The sequence below is a fragment of the Cyprinus carpio genome, unplaced genomic scaffold (genome assembly GCF_018340385.1).
Source record: "Cyprinus carpio isolate SPL01 unplaced genomic scaffold, ASM1834038v1 S000006818, whole genome shotgun sequence".
In the NCBI taxonomy this organism is placed as follows: domain Eukaryota; kingdom Metazoa; phylum Chordata; class Actinopteri; order Cypriniformes; family Cyprinidae; genus Cyprinus; species Cyprinus carpio.
This window is the reverse complement of record NW_024879400.1, coordinates 410,219-437,233: the sequence shown is the minus strand read 5'-3', so window position 1 is coordinate 437,233 and position 27,015 is coordinate 410,219. Positions and strand designations below refer to the sequence as shown.

The 27,015-nt window shown below is 37.9% G+C and overlaps 1 pseudogene; it reads left to right on the top strand.

Moving 5' to 3' along the window:
* LOC109086620 overlaps window positions 1-27,015 on the top strand; it is a 67,892-nt pseudogene that overhangs the window by 23,058 nt on the left and 17,819 nt on the right.

The window sequence follows — 27,015 nt, the reverse complement described above, 5'->3', positions numbered from 1 at the left end:
TAAACTGCTAAAAAGACAATTTAAATATGAATTCTTAATTCAAGTTATATACATTTGGCTCGTATTGTTTTGTTGAGTAGTTATTTTATAATGAAGTGAGGTGTGAAGTTTTTTACTGTTTCGTGCACTTATGTCAGACTTCCATTTTTTGATAATAACAGTTTATAGTTGGATTCCGAGGTGCCCAGTCGAGGGAGCGGGGCCTGGGATGAGGGGGGCTCCGAAGCCAGTGGGATATCATATGCTATGAGTACAGGTTTTTTGTTTTTGTTTTTTGTTTGTGCTCTCTCTCGCGCGCGTCTCTCTCTCTGAGTATACACTCTGACTTCATTAGCTCTCTCCAACATAGTCTAAACATTCTCATAAAACACCCCAGTGATTATACTATGTGGTTTTCAATAGTCTGCATTAATTATTTAACATGAGTTAATTGCAGCCACGAATTACCTTGCAAAAAAAAATTGGTTTGTAAGGTCTTTAAGGCTTCTTGTGTGGTTGTAAGAGGGATCAGAAAAATCTGTGACATTTGTAGGCTTTTAGGCTTTAGTGCTGAGGGGGCGATATGTTACATTGATGTATCGTGCTAGCTGAGGCTATAAGGGCTTAATGCTATGACGAAAAATAGATTCTGGGGGTAGTTTTGTTAATGACAGACAGTTGTTAGCTTTATTTGATCGATGGTATCTTTTATCTCTTGGAGCCAAAAAACGCGTGATGAACGGAATTCTACCATAGAAATGTCCCAAGTAAAATATTAGAACTTGTATAAGTAGGACACGCTCGCATGAGTAATCATGGGGAACTGCATTATTGAATTTACCTGACCAAGTATACTGAGTACTCTAAGAGTAAAGCGGGCTCTAGTGCCTCTCACTCCACAGGCTGAGTGTTCAGCTCTCCTGATGTCAGCAACTACTAAAATGTACCTACTGAAATTCATGTGAACCAGTCTTGCGTTGGTTCTAGGACAGGGGTTGAAGGAGCTCTGTATCTATACGGAGCTAGAAGGCGAATCATTATTTTATAATCACCACATGCTGTTAAATCTCCTGAACCTAAAAAATGAAGGTCATTACTACGTGGTTCCTAAAAAATACGAGAAAATATGTTCACATCATTTTTTTCTTTTGTGTATGGTATTTTTTGTATGGTTTTCTATTTTCTGACAGCAAAGCTACCGCAAGCATCAGTTTGTTTAGTGTGATGTGTTATCAAAGTGTGAAAAAGCAGTTACTGGCTAAGGGCCAATGTCAGCAAAAAAAAAGGTAAAGAGGAGGGCAGTGCTAGTTGTTTAAATATAGTTATGAGGTAGTTAGTTAGGTTTGGCATGGTAAAACACTTCAGCTAAGTGATTTGTGGATTCATAATACAGCAATATCATTGAGGGTCATACTAATAGTTATAGCATCAAATACTAACAATAGACGAGAAAATATATATATAAGATTTACAGAATGTATTGCGTGAGGCGCCTTAACTCCTAAACACATATAGTGAAAGAAGGAATATTGGAATCTTTTCTATGTTCTCTTGTCTGCATCAAGTCCACGTTAAACCTCTCTCTTGAACGTCGCTGCTGTCTGTACCATGTCAATCTAATTTTTCCAAAAGAGTGCAGTTGTGTTGAGGTGATTGGTCGGAGACATGTCGGGGGGGGCGATCGATTTAACTGTCCTCCCAGCACTGTCAGGAAGGTGGGAAGTCAAGGGAGTTGGGGGTGGCTGTTGGACCCTGGCTGTATGCAGATGGTTCCACGTGCCCAGTGCTCTAGAGAGCTCCGGTCAGTCAGCAGGGCTTAAAGATGCGTTATCTGTGTGGGAAGGGGCTTCCACGGCCTAATGTGAGCAGATAAAGGCCCCACACTGACTCATACCTGAATCGAGAAGAAATAAAAAAAAATAAGCAGTTATTAGACAAACAGAGCAAGGGGGTGGGAGGAGGATGCTTTAGGGCACTTGTCATGAAATGTTCTTAATTGCCAGTAAGATCTTCTGATGTTGATTATTAAGGCTGGCACGGGGGGCCCCTGCAGAATCTACGTAGCAGAAAGGGAACTGCCGCAGGGAGATGTGTTTTACGAGGTAGTTGCGAGTGTGGTGTGTGGGGTGTGTGTGTGTTTTCTATTCTCTGTCTGCATCAAACCACGCAAACCTCTCTTAAACGTCGCTCTGTTTACCCTGTCAATCTAATTTTTCCAAAAAGAGTGCATTTGTTGAGTGCTTGGTCGGAGACATGCTGGGGGCGATATCTGTCTCCCACTGTCAGGAATGGAGCCACGGCGAGTGGGTGGCTGTTGGACCGTGGCTGTATGCAGAGGTTCCACGTGCCCACGTTTCAGAGAGCTCCGAGTCACGCAGGGCTAATGCGTTATCCGTGTGAAGGGGCTCACGCTATGCTGATCAGATAAAGCCCCCACACGACTCAATCTGCCAAGAGTATTTCATACTAGCGTCTAATTACGATCCAGGAATTATACTGATTTGAATTGGATGAGTGAATGGACTTCCAGGTGTGAGAAACGATGGTCGAAAGTATGTAATTGCAGGTTGGGTTCAGGTTACATTTTAGGCAGGTACGAAGCATGGCCGAGATCTACTAGTAATGTTCTTAAACATTCATGATTCTAAGGGGGCAGGTCTTCTCAGATTTTTCTGTTTCTCGGGGTTTGGTGCGTAATGGATTATGTGTGTGTTCGTCACAGCAGGATAAGAACTGATGAAAGATTCCTGTAGAAAGGAAACATTCTAAATAGAATCAGTGTCATAGTCAAATTTAGCGTCCGAAAAAATCTACTCTAATCTAAATATTTCAGTCCTATGTGACTTGAATGAGTTTTGTGGTTTGTGTTGTGTGCTTAGAAGACATCCAATGACACTAATATCTTGTTTGCATTTTTTCTGAAGGCAGATAAACTGAAGGTTTGTGCTTAGGTGGTATGACACTAGATTAGAATTTTCTGGAAGGAAAAGAATAGTGAGATAGTTAAGATATTTAGAAGTAGCAAATATCTAGAAATTACATAGAAGGAATAAAGAAAGGACGCAGTCGCAATTAGGTATGGCAAAACATAGATTATAAGGAGGACCCATCAGATTTCAAATGGTAAGTAGAGTTATGATGATATCATTGATGTTGGGTGAAATTTCGCTTAAGAGCAAGTATTAGATCTTTCAAACAGTCAGTCGGTGAAAAAGATTACTTAAAAATAATAGCGGATTTTTACTACCTGAGATTATCTATTCATTTTAATAATAGGGAATAGGATTAATGAAGCATAGTATAAAAAATGAAGGAACTGGGTCCATAAACGGTGTTGTCTCAGGTTTTCCATTGTAAAGATCGATAATATCAACATCATGAGGAGAATTTAGTGGTTTAGTAGACTGTGTGTCTACCAACCCCTAAGTTGGTTGGTTTGTTTTTTCTGGCAAATTTTTGCACAAACACAAAAAAAAGACTCAGTTAGTTTCAATAGAAACTAGCTTGAGGGTCAAAGGGAATTCACAAAAAAAAGGATAGAGGATTGACGTAGAAGAATGTAGGTCCTCAGATAGCTTCCCAAGGCTGCGGCTGTGTTGTGGTTTTGTGGTTGAGTTCGTTTCTGTGGTGAGTCTTGTTTGTTGATATCATTGTTCATGCATAATTTGATCGTTCACCCTTAAAAAGCTTAATAAACTTGCCTACTGTGAAAAGTGTGTAAAACAGGCCATGGTTATTTTAAATTTTACTTCTACTTTGGATTTTTACCCATAATGTATGTAGTGTGTTTTTGAGTGGATACACATATGAATACTACTGACATGTTGTAATTGGGTTTTTTCAACATGTTGTTGTAGGTAAAAAAATATTGTTTTTGTATGTAGACATAAAATCCCAGTTCCAAATTGTCAATGTTTCAAATTCATTTTTTTTGTTGTCAATTGTATAAAGTAGACATTACACATTGAATCAATTAGTAAGGGTACGTTTTGCTTCTACGCGTCTATACCTACGCAAAAGAACAAATTTAGGAAATGAGTGTGTACGTGAGTGTGGGCCGGTGGATAATATAAAGGTAAAGGTGCTTTGCACAAGATGTGATTGTGCTCATTAATGCATCGTGCTATTGAATATCCAAGAATGTGGTGGTAGGTAGTGTTGTTTTTTTTTCAGATTAAGTAGTCTGAGTAGGGTAACAGCTTTTGGATAGTGATAAAATTGTCAGTGATGAAATGCTTGTGTGGCGTGTTTTGTAATGGGATCAGCATGTAGGTGTTTTCCGATGAGGTTGCGGAGCAAGTTGTGTTCCAACAGATATGATGGGCGATGATTCTGTGAATACTTTAGATATGTGTTGTGTTCGTGTTTTCTTCAGGCAACGTTGTATAATGAATTTGTCTTCCTAGGCAGGTTAACTGTTTGTGGTTTGTGATGTTCACGCCCCTGCAGTTCTTTGTGGCCTCTCCGTGCCAGATTGTTTAAATGTTTGACTGTTTACTTCTTTTAGTGTACCATTTTTTTTTTATTCAGTGCTGTTTCACATAACCCACTCTTCTTGTATATCATTGCAAGAAGCCGCACCATTCGACTTCCTTCAGACAAGTACAATATTTTACATAATTTAGCTTCTTATGTAAAGGTTGTGCTCACCTTAAAGGAAAGTTGAATAGACTAGATATAGTTGAGCCCCCCAAAAAAAAAAAATCAGAAAACGGCGTCTTTTCTGTCTCCATCTATGTCACTTCTAAATACCACATATGACTTATAGCTATAATTGCCGCATTCTGCTTTTCCAGTGTGACAGTTGAAAGTGTTGAACCACAGCTCTTACAAGGGGGGGTCATATGGTGATGATGCGTAGAAAACATGAAAGCTAGTATTTTGGGGTATTTGGTTTGTGTTTTTGTGTGTAAATGAAATGGTGTTAGTGCGCGGCAAGTTTTTAAGGTTTTAAAAAGAAAATAATATTTATTTTTCCTACCTGACGTGCTACATTATTTGTTACCTCTATGCCTCATGCTCGCCTTCTGGAAACGATCCGTGTCGAATTTTACAAAGCTCATCTCTCTGAAAAAAGCGAGCGGTTGTGTGTGCATGTGAGTTTGGCCCAGTCTATTCAGCATGTTGGTGATTGGCCGAATGCCTCAAGCGTGTGATCGGAAATGGGTTACGCCTTCCTGTCAAAACATATGTTGTAATGCTTTGTCCTGCCTGGAAAAGGTGACGATTGAAGGGGCCAGAAGAACATAAAACCCATGAAAAGACGTGATATATAAACTGATTGTTTCTAGTAGGTTCTTCTTTTGGTAAGGCTGTCTAAACAAATGAGTAGTGACCGCGTAGTTTTCACATTTCGTCAACGAAGAATCTCAAAAAAAACAGTGTCACACACCGCGACATTGGATGTGAGCAGAAGTTAGGCGGCGTGAGGCAGGGTGGAGGATTGTCTCTACGAGAGGTTTTAGGATGCGATACCTGTGAGCTTTGTTGGACCCACATGTGCCGACCCCCCGGGCTGGTGTTGCTGGGCCTGGGACTCCGCTTGTCCACGTCCATCACGTTTTTTGGGTTGTGAAGAATATTTGAAAGCGCCTTTCTGCGCATCCACCAGTGCCAAAGTGATTGCTGTATTTCATCAGAGACCACAAGCCACGGATCAGCTCCAGCACATTGGACGAAAGGGAAAAGGGATTCGATGTCTTCCTCTTTTGGAAAGGGCCAAACAGTAACAAAAGTCGTTTTTGTAGTTCGTTTCGCTGTAACAATCGTGATTCATTGTTGCAGAAAGACAGCACAGGCGGTAATAGTGCATGAGGGCGCGGCGGCGGCTAACGAACAAGGTACTAAAACTTGCACCGTGAGGGGAATAAAACAGGTGAGCGCCTTCTTGTTTTGTTTTTTTTTTTGCGTTGGGGAACATCGCTGTGCGTCGGACTATGCAAACTTCCAACGGGCATACGGGACGTAGTTAGGTAGATTCGGGGTTTGGTCGGGGTCGGATTTTTGGAGTGTTGTAGAACAAGCCGTTTTTGTTGAGTTGGCTTGAGATGTTGTTTGTTGGATGATGCAGTGTTTAACTTTATAAGAAGATTTCTCTTGGGATTTGAGACTTTATTTAATCTTTGCAACCTTTACAGATCGCTTTTTTATTTTACCAAGAGCTCGGGGTAAAGACTCCAAAGAGCCAGGAAAATTTTGAGTGTGAGCGAGCGGGAATCGCTACAGTTCACAGTCCTCTTTATGACACTGTTAATAGAGATTCAAGTTCATTGATTTATGTAAAATAATGACTCGTACCAATTGACTGACTCAGGTCAGAATGAGCGAATACCACTGTAGTCAGTGATGATGTGTACCATACGGTATGATCACTGCATCTCAAGACGCACACATACAAAGTATGTCTTGTATTCTATTTGTGAAGTCTTGAATTATTCGCACAAATTGTAGTTTCATGAACCATCGGCATTGAGATAGTATGTTCAAGAGTATATCAGACAATAATTCAGTTCTCCGTTGTATCCAGCGTGCACATCCAATCTACGTCTTGGTGATTATGTGAATCGTGTATTCGTTATTAAACTGCCTTACTCTGAGATGTCATTGATTATGGTGTTAGTCTTCCTCTATCTAGGCTAACACACCACGGGTATCGGCTCCCAAATTAAGAAACACCGGCGACTACGGAGGTATAGCATATAAATAATTTAGTGCAAACTATACGCATCGTTCTCACCCCCACCGTTTAAGCCCCATCTCTTTGAGATGTGTGATGTTCCGGTACCTGGACCGTTGGCAAGTAGTTTGCAAAAGCATGGACGGGTGACATGTGGCATGCATATTGGTTGTCGTTTGCTTACATTTGTTCCATAAGAGATTTCCATATGAGACAGGCGAGCGAGGGAACTCTAGAGGAGCTCTGTCAAGTGGATACTTGAGAGTCAGTATGAATACAGCTATTTCATTGTTTAGCACTCAAGTGGTGTAGATTTTCTTATGATATGAAGTGTCGAGGCTCATAAGTCGCTCAACTTTGTCATAGGTTTGTCAACACGCAATCCAAAACGCCAAATTCGATGATTGCTTATTCATATAGGTAATGTTCTTGTTATTTCATAACGACATTCTTGTTGGAGGAACACTGATGGATTCATTTGTAGGACTAATATGCATTTGGAATAATTTCTAAAGACGCTGGACAACTTATTTGATTTTCTATTATTGACGATGGTGTATAATGACCATCATGCTATGGTTACAAGATCCACATGCATTCCATTCGCTGCGGTTTTCTGTCCACATAAGGTTTATGGCACGCCGACATATTAATGAGTTAATCAGTTACGGAGGTCTAATAAAAAGTTTTTTTATTAGATGAATTTGTTTTATAAATGTGACGAGAGAATAACGTTTTTGATTATATAAAGATTACACTACATTAAAAACCACAAAAGTCCACTGTAAATTTATTAGCAGCTCATTATGCCTAAGATGATAGAAAGAGATTATATTTCTACATCAATCCCTAGCATAGTCTCACTATATCTTTTCTACTCTTTCTTCTTAAATTACAATTGTCTGTCTTCTATATTTTTAAAGTAATTATAAATATCAATACCATGTTGGCTTTAATAGTTTTTGAATAAATTATGTATCTTATGCATTTTCTTGTATTATTTTAAGAAATGTATCTAGTAGTTCTTATCACGTATATATGGTGACCAAGTTTGCAGTGTCTTTTGTAGGTTATTACGAGCTAGTAGATACTCTGGTAGACTAACGTTTTCCTTGACGTACAAGTTCCGATTTTTTATTTATTTTGATTCGTTGTTTTTCACTTCTATGTGAACTCATAAATGACTGACAGCCATATATCACCAACAAAAAAAACGAGCGATTTTCACAATGCAAGCGAAAGAAAGAAAGAATGCAATGAAATATGGAAAAAAAAGAAAGTTTACTTACAGTTCCCCTACAGTTTACTTTGGACACCTACTGTTAGTACAATTGGCGAACTTTGTCTGTCCTTCACGTCAGACTCTCATCGGTGGCCAGGTGATCTGGTGGCAATGCTAATTACAACGTACTGTAAACAAAACAATGATTTAATGTAAGTTAGCTAGTGTAAATGAAGTTCTTTTATTTTCTAGAATGTCTATACCAGGATCGACTATCTTTGAATTTACATTAATTCCAATTCTGTGTTCCAAATGATGAACTGAAAAAGGGAGAGACTTCTTCAATTCTTCTTTCTATCTAAATTCTTTAATTTGAAATATTTTCTCTATTCCCCATTTTTTACTGTTAACATACTGGTATACATTCGTTACTACAAAAATACATCAATTGTATTGTACGCATTCGTAATATTTGTGTAATTTCTGAAAGGATACTCCACCCCAAAATGAAAAATTTTTGTGATTACTCACTTACTCCCCTGTCTTTCCAACCCGGAAAAGTGCCGGTTTGTCTTCAGAACACCAATTTAAGATCATTTTGGGATGAGTGAAGACGCGGGAGGCATTGATACGTGTCCCATAGACTGCCAAGGGTAGATCACAGTGTCGGCAGAGGGTCCATAAAAAGGTATGAACAGTCGTCTTCAGAATACTCCATTTTCATGCCATCAACCCCATGCAATCTGGGCTTTATAGTGACGGTGACGGACTACACATTTCTAGAGCGAGTAAAAGCGAGAAAAAAGAAATGAGATGAAAGAATTAAAAGAACATTAATGAAAGCGGACGCATAGATAAGAGACACAAAGAAAGAGAACGAAGATAACAAAGAAAGATAAGATAAGAAGGATGAGAAAGAAGCGAAAGGAAAGGGAAGAAAGAGAAAGAAAAAGAGAAGAAGAAGAAAATAAGAAAGAAAAGAACAGAATGAATACTTTATGCGGCATTTTCCCTAACCTTATTAATATGTATTTTTCATCTTTCACATCAACGTTTCTTACATTTTTTTTTTTCTCAGTTATGTTTAGAATAATAGTGCACATGTGTAGACTATTTGTGTCCCTTTCGAAATTTCAAATCAGTATCTAACGAAAAAATACATCTATATGATGCTGCAGTAGGGGAAACAAACTGCATTAGCTGTATATTACACATGACCGTGCTGATGACCAGATTGGTGGCAGAAATAATGTGTAGAATCGTTACTGTTGGACATATTTTTTGAACATGCTAAATAGAAGAAATGTGGGTAAAAAAAAAGATAAAAAAAAATAAATAAACTAAATGCTTATAATATGAAACCACCAGTAGGTGGCGGCAATGGTTGTTTTTAATGTTCATGTCATTTAGTAATTCATTCACCTGATTCATTCATGAAATTGATGATTAATTCAGAAGGCAAGTGGCCTAATGGGGTTACTGAATCATTGGACTCACTCAATTCGTTTCGGTAAATCCCAAAAAATAGGGATTCATTTAGTAAGGACAACAGATCAGACACACATCAGTTCTGCTGTGGCTTTGGAACTATTTTCTTTTGTGAAATTAAGCAAAAAACAGTCAATAGTATTGGTCTAAAGTGTAAGTCACTTCATTCAAACTTTTTTTGGACTGCCCATTGTATAAAAATCAGTGTCACCTTGCAATTATGCTGATATTCGGTTTTTTATTTTATTTTTTTTATTTTTTACTTTTTTTTTATATTACATCATTCATCACTGAAGTAAATGCATCAGTGTAACTATCTTTGAGTTACTTTGTGTGCAGTTGCGCTCATGATTATTTTGGATTTTTCTGCACTGCGTGCTCTGTGTTTCCCCTACAGTTTACTTTGGCCCTACTCGTATTACAAATTGCAAACTTTGTCTTCTTCACTCACGGTGGCCAGGTTGATCGGTGCATTTCTAATTACAACGTACTGTAAAACAAAAATAATAATAATCTAATTATTATAGTGAAGAATGAATGCTCTTATTGTCGTAGAAGGTGTCTTACCAGGATCGCGACTCTCTTTGAAACTGAATTTAATTCCAATTCAGTACATTCCAAATGATGAACTGAAAGGGAGACACTTCTTCCTTAAATTCTGAAAAAGAATTAAAATTCTTTTATTGACATATTTTATTGACATATTATTAGAAATATTAATATTATTTCTATTCCCATTTTTTAATGTAAACACAATTTTAATTGCATACTGTATACATTCTTTACTACAAAATACATAAAGTGCATGTTAGCATTTAATTTGTGTTTTGTCTTAAAGGGGATACTCCACCCCAAAATGAAAATTTTGTCATTAATCACTTACCCCCCATGTTGTCCAACCCCCTAAAGTGTGTTTCCGTCTTCAGAAAACAAAAAATAACGACTTTATTCAATAATCCCTTTGTCAACGGTCTCCTCTGTGTCACTCCATATCACCGTATGCTGTGTATGCTCTTCTGTGTCATCCACGCCACCTTGTGAATTATTGAATAAAGTCGTCCTGTTATTTTTGTTTTCTTCACTTACAAAAAGTTCCCGTTGCTTCATATAACCCAGATTGCACGTCTGATGGCAGATGGAGTATTTATGACGACAACTTTCATACTTTGTATGGACCTTGACACTGCTATTTACTTGGCAGTACTATGGGACAGTCTCAAGCCTCCCGGTTTACATCCAAAATATCTTAAATTGTGTTCCGAAGACGAACAGAGCTTTTACGGGTTTGAAAACAACATGGGGGTAAGTGATTCTAATGACAAAATTTTCATTTTGGGGTGGAATATCTCTTTAAATATAGTTAACTCTTCCTAATACGCTGGGAAATGTATTTTAATATACAAATAATAAAAAATGTGAATGTCATTTGTCAACTGTAAGTCATCAGATTTTAAATCAATAAAAACATGGCAATAAAATTTTGTGAAACATATTGTTCAACAGTGGAATTTCTGTGCTCTGGTGACACTGTTCAACAGTCAGTGTCCATTTATAAACATTTGCAGTTCAGTAATGACTGTGTTTGTGTATTTTGAGCAGGTCATCGCGTGTGAGCAGCAGCTGGACTCCACGTTATGACGAGAGCGCTGTGACGTGTGGTCTCTGGGTATCACAGCCATAGAGCTTGGTGATGGAGACCCGCCCCTTGCTGATCTTCATCCCAATGAGAGCTCTCTTCAAAATTCCATGAGGTGATGCCCTTATTTAGGTTTGACACTGTTGTACACAAACATTGATTTCCATGATACTGTACAAAATATTCAAAAAGACCTCACAGTCCACAAGGTCAGGTTTGTGTCAGTTTTTGGAATAATTTGTGATTTTAGTATGCAGGCGGAAAGTACTGCTGCTTTTCTTGGGCCTTGGAGCTGTCAGAAGCCAGGCTGGTTTCATTCTTAGGTCTTTTTTAGTGCAGCTTTAATGTACATCAGTTTCTTGAAATGCGTGTATCTTTGTGGACACAAGAAACAGAGCAAGCAATTTTTGTCTCCATTCTCTCCATCCACCTGTCTGAAGGTGAAAATTGTGATTGTCTTACTTTTTTCAGGCTCAGAACAGAAACTGTTATCACTAGAGTGTCATCTTGATGGTGCAGCACTTTGTGTTATAATACACCTCTCACACACACACAGAGCATCACCAGTTCCACTGAAGCACTGTGCTGTCAGAGCAGTGGTGTTCTGACTGCAGTCAGTGATGGGGGGGGGTGGGTATAATCACAGAGCGGTGTGGTTATGTGTGTTGTGACTGCACATGTACACACCGCAGGCTGTCTTTGTTGGGTCTCTCTCGTGTTCTCTTTCCTCCTTATTAGAAAAAACACACTTTACACCCCCCACACCCATCCAGACTGAGAATAAGCAATGCATTGTGACAAAATGGAACAAAGCCATTAGAATCTCAAATCTGAATGTTATCAAAATATTTCACTGAAGATTTTATTGTTTGAAATGTATTTTTATATTTAGATCTACAACTAGTATAAAATGTTTTTGATCACAAAGTCTCACCAAAGCTGCATTTATATAAAAAAAAATAAAATAAAAATACATCATCAACATTATCAAAAAATACATTTAAAATAGTCATATTGTGAAATATATATTACAATTTAAAATAAATATTTTATACTTTAATATATATTTTAAATATATTTTAACCATTTGATTCTTTGATAAACAGAAACAAAAATATTTTTGTAAATTATAAATATCTTTTTATTTGTCACTTTTGATAATTTTTCTTGCTGAATAAAAGTATTTCAGGGTCTTATTATATTTTTTTACGTATATTTTATACAAGTATATTTTAGGTTACATATTAATATTAAAATGTGTATATAAAATTTTATTTATTATTTAAAATGGGTCATTTGGATGCCCAATTTCCACAAGTTGATATGATTCATTAGGGTCTTATGAAAAAGTCTGTAACAGTTGGGTTCAAATTTCTCAATAACAGTGTAAAAAACACTTTTTTTTTTACCCTGTCAAAAACAGCTCTTTTCAGAGCAAGCCGTTTTGTAGCATTTTCCTTTAAATGCAAATTAGCTCTGCTGACCCCGCCCCTCTCTTTCAAGCTGCTCTCTCAGAGAAGCTGTTTACTTTAGCCGCATTCATCATGGAACTTAGCTAATTAGCACATTATTAGGCAAGCTTATCAGCTCAACTGCTTGCAAAAGTGTATGCAGTATACCGATGACCCCTTTTAAAAAATAAATGTAGGCTATAAATTAGATATTTGAGACAACTTTTTTGGTTGATAAATCACTCTCACACAATTAGCCAGGTTTTGACTTGTGTCTCTTATGTTGAATGATTTTGCCTTGGGTAGAATCAGAGGAGATCTGGAATGACTCTGACGCTGTAGGGTTCGAGAGCTGGTATGTGCTCAGTGAAACGGTACTATGGGTGCCAGGGGAGCACATGCTGATGACATATTAAGTGTTACAATTTGTGTGACCAGATTAGGCCAAGACTAAGCCTCACAAGCCCTGGGCACAACACCGTCCGCGTTCAGTTCAAGCCCCCTGCCACCACCAGACAGGAATACACACATTTATGCCAGCGGCGGACACAGGAGGGCACCCCTCCTGAGGGCCAAAAGCCTAAAGGCCTATAAATAAACACAGACTCTAATGAGAGAGATGATACATATAATCTGAGATATGCTACAGACATGTAACCATGGATGAAATTTTGGTCAAAACTGTCTCATGGTAACTATATTAAATAAGCTCCTCCCAGTAAATATCAGTGCTTTAACAAATAACATCATTAAAGGTATGACATTCTTCCATTAAAATATATATACTTTATACGGTGGAAGCCTGTTTTCCTGCCACAGAAATGATAATAACTGATAATAATAATAATAATAATAATAACAACAATTATAAATAAACTAATAAATCAATAAAAAACCCATTTGTGACTTTTTAATCTCATATTTTTTTCTTGCAATCCGAGGATATAAACGTGAAAAATTTAAAAGTCTCAATTACCTTTTTTTTTTCATAGTGGAAACAAAATATAAAAATCACAATTGTGAGATATAAACTAAAGGTCAGAAAGTCAGTCACAATTCTGTTTTATCTTGCATTTTCAATTTTTTTGTGAGAATAAAAAAAAAAAAAGAGAAGAGATTATATGTAATGTATGTTAACCGTCACTGAATTTTTGTGTTTGTTTCTGTGGTGGAATAGGGCTTCCATATAAATTTAGCAAGGATTCATTAATCACGATCAAAATTAAGTAAAAATAATAATAATAATATTACAAGAGATATTTTATTTCAAATAAATGCTGTTCTTTTGACATTTTTATATATCACGGAATCATAAAAATCATGAATTTTCAGCATCATTACTGCAGTCTTCTTCAGTATCACGTGATCCTTCAGAAATCATTCAAATATGCTGATTTTCTGCTCAAGAGAAATTATTATCGTTGTTGTCGAAAAAGAGTATTTATGCTAAGATAGTAATAATACTTCAACAACATTTAAGTATTTTGATCAAACCCATAAATGCAGCCTTGGTGAGCATAAGAGGACTCCATTCAAAAACATTAAAAAAACTCTTACCAACCCCAGTCCTTTGAATGGTTATGTACTATTGGTGCTTTATTAGTGACATATGACTTACCCAGAACATAAAACACATCCCAGCCCACGTTATGGTTGTTGTCTGTGGATTTTGAACTGCTGTGCTCTTAAGCAATGTGCTTTCAATTGGCCGAACAGAAGGCTTGTTGTTTATCTGTAATCTTTTATTTTTTGCTGCTTCATTTTCCGATAAGGCTGCCACTTTAATAGTCCAAGCATTTCTCAGCCCGTTTGTACCCCCCATGTAAGCCCGTCTGACACCCGCTATTTGTGTGGGGTGCAGCGTGTAATAACAAGAGATGTTATGCACCCCCATTAGGGTAATTAAGCGCTGGTCAGTGGGAGCAGTAGCGTGCTCCTGACGCGCTAAGCCGTTTTGGGCTGTGAGTACACCGCCTCACACCCTGCTCCCTCTTCGCCTATAGCCACCTTTCACCAGGACACCAAATGATTGGGCTAATTAAGCTCTATGGTTGCACGAGCAGGACACTAATGACCAGGAAGGAGAAGAGAGAATCCGTCGGTGTGGGGGAGCGGGAAAAGGGGGAAGGGGGACGGCGGTTGTACATGTGGTCTAGGGTGAGATACACGTATCGTGACGAGAAGTGTACTAGGGGAAACAGGCCTGTTTAAAGTGCGCACGCACAAAGTATGGCAGCAACAAGAGGCAATAATGCGTTCGTACATATGACAGTGAGCCAAGCATAAGTTACACTTGACTACGGTGCACGCCTGCTTCGACGGTCCGTGCAACGGCAACTTAAAAACAGGATAGCTAGAAATTATCACGGATTTTTACCTCATTGACTATTTCTTAGCCTTTTTCGCTCTCATCTCTTTAATAGTCACCAACTTTAATATCTTCACTACAAAACCATATGAAATATTTCCACTGTTATTACAAAGACAAAAAATAGACTGCTTTGGGGGCATGTTGTCACTCCATTTGCGATAAATTGGAAAAAAAAATGGAAACTGCTCGGTGTATTGCGTATGGATTGAAAGAATGATAAATAATAATACTAATTTATAACAAAAACAACAACAATATGAATACTATTGTACCTAAAGTAACAAAAAACAGGCCATGTTTCATCACTAACTGTATAGTCTATTTAAGTGTATACACATAGGCTTATCGGGGCCTTTCAACTAAATTTACAAAAAGCACAGACTAAAATAATTCAAACATCAAAGAACAGCACATACAACAACATACATAAAGTAATTACTGGATTGAAAAATAAATAAAATCAAAAAACTCCAAGAATATTGTGACAACATTCCTCAACTTGAAATTTATGAAAAATAATTGTTTATTGTACGAAAGATTAACTACTCTTTTTTATGTGTAGCTGTCTGACAACCACCATTGAGAACCAATAAGAAAAAACCAAAAATATTACATTTGTATGATTCATATGAACCCCATAACATTTTTCAAATTAGGAGCATCTTTTTCCACCATAAATAAACAAATCTATAGTTTTTAACTTTTGAAAATACAAAAAGAAAGTAAGGCAGCTAGTGAGAGAATACTGATATATTGCATTTGTTACCATTAAATAATTGTCAGGGATATGGGACTTTACTGTGTGTGTTGTTTGCCCCTGTTTACCCCAGTTTTGTCTACCATTGATTGGTGTTAATTTGATCACCAGGTGTGTCTCGTTCTTCCCCAATTGTCCTGTCTTTAAAAACCCTAGTCTATTCAATTCTTTTTTGTCGGGTCTACTTGTTACGTTGATGTGTCTTCCTGCTGTCGCCTGCATTGATTATTCCCTGTGTTCCCCATTGGATTAAAGGGCCTGTTTCGTGCTAGAATGTACTCGCTAGCTCCTGTGTGGCTTCCTAAAAGTAACATAGTGTGACAGAAGACCTGACGCACAACAGTTAAATGTGTGTCTCCCCTCCATGTGTTTTCCGTTTTTTTTACGCAATTTCCTAAACTCGCTCCGGGAGCCGGGGTGCTGGGCATGGAGGGGGGCATACGCTCGAGGGTCATACCAGACTGTTTCTGGCCATAGCCTATCTTATCAACCTACACCAGACGACGCACTCTGGCTCGTATCTATGATGCCAGCCTCAACCCACATGCAGAAGGTGGCCGTACGTTTGCTGCCGTCGGATGAAGATATCGGCCCCGAGCGGATTTCGCCTGCCTTCGTGAAGTGGATGGTTCTGGTGAGAAATGGATCGCCATTCACCATTGGCCCAGAGGAGGATCTCGCCGAATTCCACTCCAGCCCCCAGTGCACAGCCCACCATCTACCTACGGTGCGGAGCATCAGACTGAGCACACCAGATGATGGAGAGCCCCATTACTGCCAGCGATCAATGAGGCGCGGGGCTAATGTGGAGCGAGCCTGAGTGGAGGAATACGCCCCGGATATGGAGCCCAACCCATCGAGACCAGGTGCGTGAGCTGGCTACAGTGCCCAATTCAAGGGGAGAGAGCCATGGACGGTGTGAGTGTGGAATGGAGCTCCACCCACTGCATTGTGGCTGAGGGTGAGCCAAGTATGGAGCACGATTGGTGCCAAAACCGGAAGGGGGATCTGATAGACTGGCAGTCTGAACTGGAGGAGACGAACTGCCCCTCTCCTCTCTCCCTTGTCTCCGCTGGTCCTGTCCAGCCCTCCTTTGTCCTTTGATCCCTCGTCCAGCCCTTCGGTGGGGCTGGGGGCTTCTGGGCCTCCAGTGCCTGTTCCTAGAAAGTGTCCTCCAGTACCTGCTCCTAGAAAGTGCCCTCCAGTGCCTGCTCCTTGAAAATAAACACCCTCCCACCCGCTCCAGCCTCCTCCACCGCTGTCGTCTGGCAGCCCCTCTGCTCGCCCTCAGCCCACGATCAGTGCGATGCGACCCCCGTGAGACGGCCATTCTCCAGCGTCGTCAGAGTATCCCTCACCTCCAGCCTCCAAGGCCCGGACTCCACCTCAGCCCGTAGGCCCAGCAGCTCCACCACGGCTCCTAGCTCCCTAACCTTAACTGCCAACCATCTATCCAGTCAGCTCACACCCGGCTTTCCTCGTCCCTCCGGCTCCACCTTGGTCGGGCATCGACCCCCCCCCATCCGCCTCTGGACTTCTCTCCTCTCCACTGGCTGCACCTGCCTAGGTTGCTCCGTCCCACCAGCTCCATTGGCTCCTTCCTCCCACCAGCTCCACCTTGGTACTCAGTCTCTCTGGCTCCGCCGTGGATCTCTGGAATCTGCTTCGTTCGCCAGAGCCCTCAGCTCCACCTGGCCCCCCAGATCCTCGGCATCCCCCTGTCTTGTTGACTCTCTGTCTCCACCTTGGGCTCCTCCTCCACCTGCTCCGCCGTCATTAGTCGGCCCCCTGGAGTCGGCGGCCATTCCTCCTCCATGGCTCCTCCCACCGTCGGCTCCACCTTGGGCCACTGTTATGGCTGCGGCCTGGGGCCTGCTATGTTCTTCCTGCTCTGGGCTCCTCCTGTCTTCTCCCTGGCTCCTCCCTCCATCGTATCCCAGGCGAGGGGCATATGTCAGTAATTATGAACTTGTCTATAATTTGATTTTGCCCCTGTGACCCAGTTTTGTCTTCCATTGATTTTGTTAATTTGATCCCAGGTGTGTCTCTTTCTTCCCCAGTTATCCTGCATTTAAAAACCCTAGTCTATTCAGTTCTTGTTTGTCGGGTCTACTCGTTACGTTGATTACGTTCCTGCTGCTGTCTCCTGCATTGAGTATTCCCTGGTTTCCCTGGATTAAAGCCTGTGTTCGTATACGTGATGCCTCCTGCGTGCTTCCTAGTAAGAATATTGTGACAGAAATGAGGTAAAATAAAATTACTTTAGCAATACAGTAGTATTATTGTAAGGTATTTCTTTGATTAGTTCAGTTTTTTCATAAGATGTAAAAAAAGGTAAAAAAAATTTTTATCCATAATATAATTTCCACGTAGCCAAAATTCATACAAACCTTACCTTCACATTGTGGAAATACAAACAGGAGACCAGCAACACCGAGCGCCCTGCCTAAAAACTGCTGGACGACTATTGCAATTCTGAATTACGGTTCTTCCATAAGTGCAAACTTGCGCAGTGTCTTTTATAGCAATCTGCAGGTATGCAGTTTGGATCTATATACAATTTCCTTTCTGCATACTGTATATGGTCTGTGCCTTGAAATGATTCTCTAAACAACCAGATGCTTTTTAGGCAGTAATCTAATAATCTTATCAAGTAAGTGAAAGGAGTGCCTTTTTCCTTTGAAATGAATTGGATCAATTTGCTGTGAGTGGTTGTCGCATCGCTCCGCCTCCCCGATTGCTCTCTGTCATCACTTTTCTTTGTCTGTTTTAAATTTTTTTCTCCAACTACAGAAATCATCCACCCACCCTACACCAACCAGAGCTCGTGGTCAATTGATTTTAATGATTTTCTATGCAAAGTGAGTAAAAGCAGGTTTTGTAAATTATATGTACAAGCATTGGCAAATACAAAGTTTTTTGGTTGTGTTTGTTCGATTCGTTTCTTTTTTGACACATGATTTTGTAGGGTAATTACTCTCATAAAGAGCCCATGCCTCAGTGTCTCATAATGCCTCGTTAATACTCTGATTATCCTCCTGCTGTTTTACCAGAACATTTTTCGTAACCGAATTCATCTCAACCAACCTTTAGCTTGTTTGTGTGTTTTTCCGCAATCTGGTCCTTATCAGTGCTATTTGATGTGAATCTTGGACATTTTAAACACAAATTCTCCCATTCGATTGTGTCCCCTTCAGGTGTCTGATAAGGATTGTGAGCTCAGGCCCAGTGTGTTTGACCTTCTTCAGCATGTCTTCATCAAACCAGATTGTGGCCGAGAGAAGATGCTGCAGATGCAAGCTGATGGACTGTTAATTGACCTCAACCAACAAATAGGCGTTATTGAGAAAACAAGGTAGTTCTATTGGAGGGCAACTTGGTAATATGAGCAAAAGTTGGCTATAAAAATAAAGCTCTGCATTGTTTCTATTCTTTTGATCTTTTACATTAAAGAAAAATTCACAAAATTCTAACCTATCATTGAAGTAAACAATACAAAATGGGAAGAAAATCTCATGATGAAATAAATTGTTTTCTCCCATGGCATATTTGCCACAATTATTGGACCCCCTAGAAATTCTTATGAGTAAATTGTGTCTCTGAAGTATATTCCCATTCAATACTTTATGTTTTTAAGCACACCAGGGTGACTAGGGAGCATGAAATTGTCCAGCCATGACTTCTTGTCCCACAGGATTTTTAAATATGAGGAAGACAGCAAAGGTCAATTTCACACTAATCATCCATCAAAGAAAAAAAAAAAAACCTAAAGGCACTAAAAAAACCCCATTTCCACCATCAAGGGCAATATCTTTAAGAGATTTTAATCAACTAAAGATTTTGGGGGCAACGCCTAAAGGATGCGTAACGCATCCTGCGCTGGAAGAGGACGTGTGTTATATCATCCTAATGCACTATTTATTTATTTATTTATTCTACCTTTTTTTACAGCTTCCTTTGTTGGCGCATATTAACCAAGGGTTAAATACAGGGTTACCAATTTATAAATAACTCAAAACTCAAGAATAACGTCCTCTGTAATCAGTCTTGAAAGCCAGAGATATATCAGAATTACTTATATACTTTTAAAAAAAACTTTCATAAACACGTTCATAAAAATATAAGGATCTCTGCTGACTGCAGTGCTAGCCATTATAGCAGCACACATGTAAACCCTGCTATGCTTCTAAGATATTAACTTTATTTTTATCATTAAAGCCATCTTGGAATATCTGAAAGGAGAGACAGTGATTCCAGGTATGAGATATTGACTGCCAGTCACATGGGTTAGATCGGATCTACTTCCTGTGGATGTAGCAGTAGCAGCTTCCTGTCCAGATCATATGTTGTGGTTACTTCCCTTGCAGCTTTCCCAAAAGTGTTGATTGTGTACCCAATGTGGGTGTTGTTTTGTTGATTCATAGAATGTTGTTAGGTCAGCTCATTTTTGCAGCTTTAGTGTATAATACCAGTATCATTAAGAATCGTATGTTGTTCTTTCTTAACTTGGCTCTGTAATTAATAATCTTAAGCGTGCTTTGGATGTAGGGTTTATTCAAAGAGTTACTGTTTTAACCCTAACATAAAAAAAAAACCCTCTGGTGTTAATGTAAAAAATATATTAATTTAACAAAATATAATATATACGCATTTTTTTTTTTTTTTTTTTTTCTTTTTTTGCATTTTTCGAGATAATTTCATGTTATGAATATTTATGGCAATGGTTTTTTTTTTTCATATTGACAATAATAAAATTATGTATTTTTAAATTACTTTTCAATTAATGTAGTATTGCCTTTAAAATCCAGTTTTTGACACCAGAATCGTGCCATCTGATGGGAATAAAATAAGAAAAACAGCTGCAATGCCATGGTTTAGCCCATGGATTCCTATATAGCTCTATATACAGTATAATGACAATACATTCTCTAATTGTTTATAGACATAAATAATTGTTTTTTATAAAGTTGTGGGTTTAGATATATATTTAGACATTCTCAAAGACAACTTTTTGTAAAGATGTAGATTTTTTTTTTTTTTTTTTTTTTAAATGTTGATTTGAAGCATCAGATTTTGAATTATTATTACTACACGCTCACAGTCAAACCTGAACACAGAGAAAGGATTTTGTTACACAAAACATTAAAATTCTATAACAATTTAACAAAAAATTAACAGGAATGTTTTATTAGAGCTTAATTCATCTGGGTCTGATCTGATTTCATTTTTCTGACTCTGTTTGGCTATATGATTATAGCGATACCAATTCATTTGAGTGTGTGTGTGTGTGTGCGTGCGTGTGTGTGTGTGTGTGTGTGTGTGTGTGTGTGTGTGTGTGTGTGTGTGTGTGTGTGTGGTGTGTGTGAGTGAGTGGATGCCTGTTTTGCACTGTTGATGTTTTAAAGTGTAACCCCTTCTTTGCTGTCTACTTTTTTTATGTATTGTAGTTGAACCTTTGCTTTTATTTAACATATTTGCTGTGCTACTAGTTCATAGGTGTGTGTATAAGTGTGTTTGTACGCTTGTATGTGTGTATAAGTGGATGTGTTGGTTTTGTTGTTTTAGAGTTTCACCTTATAATTGCTGTGTTCATTGTCCTGCATTGTGATGGATTTGTAGATTGTAGATTTGTTGACATTCGCTATGGTTGGTCATTTTTGACCAATGACCACAAGCGTAATTATTTTTTTACGACCACTTAGCCTGCTTAAATCATGCCCTCAATTGTTTTTTTTTTTTTTTTTTGTTGTTTTTGTTTGTTTGTTTGTTTATTTTGTTTTGTTTGTTTTTTTTTTTGTGTTCACATTCCAAAGCCATAAAAGTTACCAAGTTTCCTATCATTCCGATGAAGCTGTGATTTTTAAAAATTCAAAACAGAAAATTTTGGGGTCAAAAGTGACTGAAGAGCAGCAGAGGGGGTTGCATATATATATATAATATATATATATATATATATATATATATATATATATATATATATAATATATATATATATATATATATATATATATATGGAACGCCTGTTTACAGCACCTATTGTAGTTTGATAAGATTGTAACTCAATTTATTGTGAAAATTTTTACTGCATAGCTTTTGAAAAAAAATAAAAATAAAATAATAATAATAATAATAAAGCTATAGAATAAAATAACCTTGAAATAAAGATTTTGAAATTAGATATGGGCATCTTCAAATGACTTTGCAATTTTCTTATATAACTATTGATTTTTCTTTCATCATTACCTTTAATGCCTTTATCAATAATTTCAACAAGGTAATTTGTGTAAGTAATTTCTGTGATTTTAAATGTCATGGTTGCAGGCATGAGCGGATCCACACCAAAAAAGGCAGCTACATGAAGTCTCAAAGTCAAACTTGTGACGACGTGGATGATCTGGCAACCCTAGAGGTTCTAGATGAAGTAAGAATGAATGCAGGCCCCACACGAGAAAGGCCAAAGCACACACACAATGGTTTTGATCATCAGTACAAAGGCTTCAGGAAATTTCCCATCCTTCTGTCAGACACCTCATTCATTCCATCTGGAATATTTTGTACTTCTTACAATTTCCAGTAGTGTTTTTCAGAGAGACTGTCAAGTGACCATAACTCATCCAAGCAGTCTCATATTTTAGCTGTCAAGTGAATAAATAGACAGATTAGTGAACAATAACAGAGTTTATATAGAAACACATTTAAGGTGATTTATCAATGCAGAGGGCTCTCATTGACACTAGATATATTTTCTCATTCCATTATGGTAGCAGTGCTGATAGGAAGCACTTGTATTATGCTTTTGTCCTTGGACTGATATCACCAGATGGGGACCTGTGATGTGTGTAACTGTCTTGTATGGCCATATTGGCCGCATATGGCAGCAAAATGTACATAGTGTGCAATAATCACAATGTAAAGAGCCATTAATGCAGTAGTCTAGATAATGAATCATCTCACCGTGTTTTGGTCATGCATGAAAATGTGGTATTAGATGGTTATATTGTTGTGTATTGGTGTGCAGTGGTTTGATGGGACGGCCATCTGTAATGTTTAATTGTCTCTCTGTTAGAACACAATCACTGAACAGCTACAGAGACGTTACGCAAAGGAGCAGATCTATACCTACGTTGGAGACATCCTCATAGCGGTTAATCCTTCCACAAATGGAGCTGTACACGCCGGAGGTGTGTTGAGAGATTTCATTATGGATGCCATCAGCGTTTCATAGTCTACAACATTCCATTTTGTTCGCTTTCTTCCTCACCTGTCAGTCTGTATCTGTTTTGTGATATTGTGCCTTTTGCAGAAAGAGTGTATATTTTATTTCCCCTTTTCTTTCATTCAAATGCTCTCCTCTCTCTAGATTTCCTTGTGAATAAAAGAAATACACTTTAGTATACTTTAAAAAAGGAGTGCTTATTATGGAAATAATATACTTTAAGAATATACTGAACACTTTAATTACATGTTACACATTTGTTTCAGGAAATGTGAATGATCAAATTAGTCAAATTCAGTCTAATATTTTGTGATTCTCTGACAGCATTCTAAGGTTTATATTGGAGCCAAAAGAACGTCCAACCCTCCTCATATATATGCAGTTGCAGACATCGCATATCAGTCCATGGTGTCCTATAATGCTGATCAGGTAGAGTATGTTCCTCTGTGATCCAAGAGTATGTTCCTTTAAAATATTGTAACCTGCTATTGTTACTTTAAAGAGATATTTCTACCTGATTTAACCCATATAAAGTTTTCAAGTATTGTATTAGGTTGAGTCAATGATAGTAAATAATATTTGGTAACACTTTAGTATAGGGACCGATTCCCACTAGTGCTTAATAGCATGCCTATAATAACATATTGGATGTTTATTAGTACTTATAAAAGTATATTCTGCATCGTTCTTCAACCATATTCTACTTCCCTAATCCGCGCCCCATACCCTAAACTTAACAACTTCCTTACTTACTATTAATAAACAGCAAATTAGGAGTTTATTGAGGCAAAAGTCATAGTTAATAGCGAGAATTGGACCTTAAAATAAAAGTGTGGACTAATATTTTCATAATATTTAGATGTTACCTTTTTTTTTTTCTTAGTGTAGCATCAGTCATGTTCTGAACTGTTTGTTTCTATTGCAGTGCATTGTCATTAGTGGAGAGAGCGGTGCTGGGAAAACTGAAAGTGCCCACTTATTAGTCCAACAGCTGACCGTCCTTGGAAAGGTCCGGAAAGCACGCTTTACGTTCTCACTGTTGTGTTATGACACATTTTTGTCATACAATGTCTCTCATATCACTTAATGCTTTATTCTTCTCACATAATGAAATAATTCCAACTGAAATCTTTTTCTATCATTTTGTTTCTTTTCTTCAGGCAACAATCGGACCCTTCAAGAGAAGATTTTGCTGGTCAATAGTCTGGTGGAGGCCTTTGGAAATGCCTGTACTGTGATCAATGATAACTCCAGTCGCTTTGGGAAGTATCTGGAGATGAAGTTCACATGTGGAGGCACAGTGGTGGGAGCTCAGATCTCAGATTACCTCCTAGAGAAATCCCGGGTCATACACCGGGCCGTGTAAGAGACCATCTCCTCTCATATTTGCCTGAAGTTCAGCATGAATACAGAAATAAAGTGCCCCTATTATGGGTAATGAAAGGCTAATTTGGGAGTCCCCAATAATAGTAGACAATAAAAAACACTTTCATTGTCTCATAGTCTCAATAATATGCATTTATTTTTTTTTTTTATCGTTACTTGCTCAACCCATTCCCAAAAGATTTGCTCATCGATTCAGTTTTTCAAAACACCTCCTTTGCGTGATGCTAATCTGCTGTGATTGGTCCGATTGTTCTCATTTTCATTTCATCATAAGGCCTGTAATGCCTGATAAAGCAGCGTTTGTGAGCTTAGTGCTGCTTTGTGTACAGCCGTTACCGGGGAAACCACTATTCTTACCACTCAAAAAGCTGCACCTAGTGGCCCAGGATGAATTTGCATTTTCATTCAGACCAAAGTGAGGTGAAAAGACCAACAAGTGGGCGGGCAGTATGCTAATGTTTCATGTTGACATCAACATGAAATGGCTTGGGATTCATTTTAAAAATGACTCGTTTCAATGATTCAGAGTCGACTCTTTCTTTTGAGAGACAATAACTTTATACACGGTGCGCCTTGTCAGATGTAAACTTTGCAGGATGTTTTCATTCACTTAGAGCTGTGTTACACACTGCATGAAAGCTAATTTTCAAAAATCCATAATAGGGGCACTTTAAATATCGAAGGATAAAGACTGACTGAAATTGACCAAAACACATTTTGATGTTTATTAGTTATCCTGTTTTATCAAAGTATATTAATATTAAGTGAATGGGGTAAAAATCATTTGTTGAAAAAAAAAAGTTCAGCAACAATAAATCAAGCACAATGAAAAAAAAATAAGAAAATTGTTACAATTGTACATTGTTATAATTTTCAGAAATTTCAAGTGAATTTCAAAATTATCTATAAAGAAATGACAGCAAACACATTGCATTCAACATGAATATTATACATATATTTTCTTTTAAAAACACATATCAGTATTCTGTTTTATTTATGCCTTTTTATATTGTAACAGTGCATTCAATAGATTTTTTGTTCAACAAGTACATCCAATTTTTGTATGCTCACTTTTTCTTTATATATTTTAATATGTATAGGTCAGAATAAGTTTGTTGTTTAAGTTTGTTGCATAAATATAACTGTTAACCCTGAATGACAGTGGAATATTATTTCAACCACATTTTTACATTTTATTTTTCCAAAACTTATTTGAAACCTTAAAAGTAGACACTTTACTTGCATTTAATCAATGTGCTTACTATGTACATAAAATCACTTTTTGTAAAATGTAATTTAATGCAGACATGTATATATGTTTATGCATTTTAGTGTAAGCACTCACATATTGGAAATGGAGAAATACTTTTTTTAATCAGTTTACTTGCCATCATTTACCGCCAACATTTTCTCTCAACTGCGTAGATGCTAAAATCCGTTCTATAGGCAAAGATGTTTTTATTTATTTATTTTTATTTTTTTTTTCAGAGGGGAACGTAACTTCCACATCTTTTATTATATCTATGCCGGTCTGGCTGAGAGGAAGAAACTCGGCCACTACAAGCTGTCAGACAGCAAAACTCCAAAGTAAGTTCTTGAGCTCCTGATAACAGCCTGCTGTTTTTATCTGGATCTACATCTGACGTGCTTATTTCTATTTTGTACTCTTTGTTTTTCTCAATTCCAGGTATCTCCACAATGAGAATGTTAAATTAGTGCCTGACATTGTGGGCAATGCCTTCTATAAGGAGCAGTTTGAGACAGTGGCAGCAGTGCTTCAAAGTCATCGGGCTTCACCCTAGAGGTACACAAACCTATCGCAATAAAGTGTTTACAATATTAAACAAAGGTTCAATACTATAAGGTTTTTTTTTTTTTGTGCTGCATAGAACGTTTCTTTTTTTTTAGAATCACATTTTCAATAATAAGTGTCACTTAGAACATTGTATTTACTTTTTACATAATTCTAGTTCTTATATTGGAGATGATAAGCACTAACTTTCATTATACTAAAATGCAAATGTTGTTTCTTTTGGAGAAGAGGCTAAAGTGTCATTTGATTACCAAATAATGAGGTGTATAGACAAGCGGAAGAATGCTAATGTGCATTGTGACCGTGAGAACAGCCTGCCAGTGCTCCGAACGCTGGCGATGGCCTGTGTGGTAGGGTTATGTAGAAGTTGTGACCAGTGCTCTATATGCCATCAGTCTCCACAATTACCATCAGGCGAATCAGTGATGCATGCTGGAATACATTCCAGTGCCATTTTGTCTGGAAGGCCACATCCGAGCTTATCAGTGAAATAAGATATCAAGATATCCCAAGATCATGAAACAGTCACAAAGAGCGCAACGTAATAGAGTGTAACCCAATTTCATTCCTTAATAGAGAACTTTATTTTTAACATTTCAATGTAGACGCACGCACCACAAATAATATCTGTAGAAGGTACAAATAAGAAATTATGCTCAATAGCCCATTTGTAAATGTACTAAGCGTAATCTTATATTGTATGAAATATATGAAGAAACCGAACAAACTGAATGTGTAGGCAACGTCTCCAAGATGCTTCAAGAAACCTGTGCTTTATACCACGTGAAAAATACCACCATCGCCAACATCTAAATCTTCTTAGAGAACTTACTCTGTCTTTGTAATGGTCCAGTTTAGTTTTCTATTTCCGAGGGAGACATGAGTAATCACAGGCCTGTGAGTGACAAGGCTTTGACTTCCGAAGCACTGTATTCTTTAGGAGAGTCCATATAATCGAATAGACAGACATGTCAGTGTGCCACTAGAATATTAGCTATGCTAGCATTTACAGCAAATAAG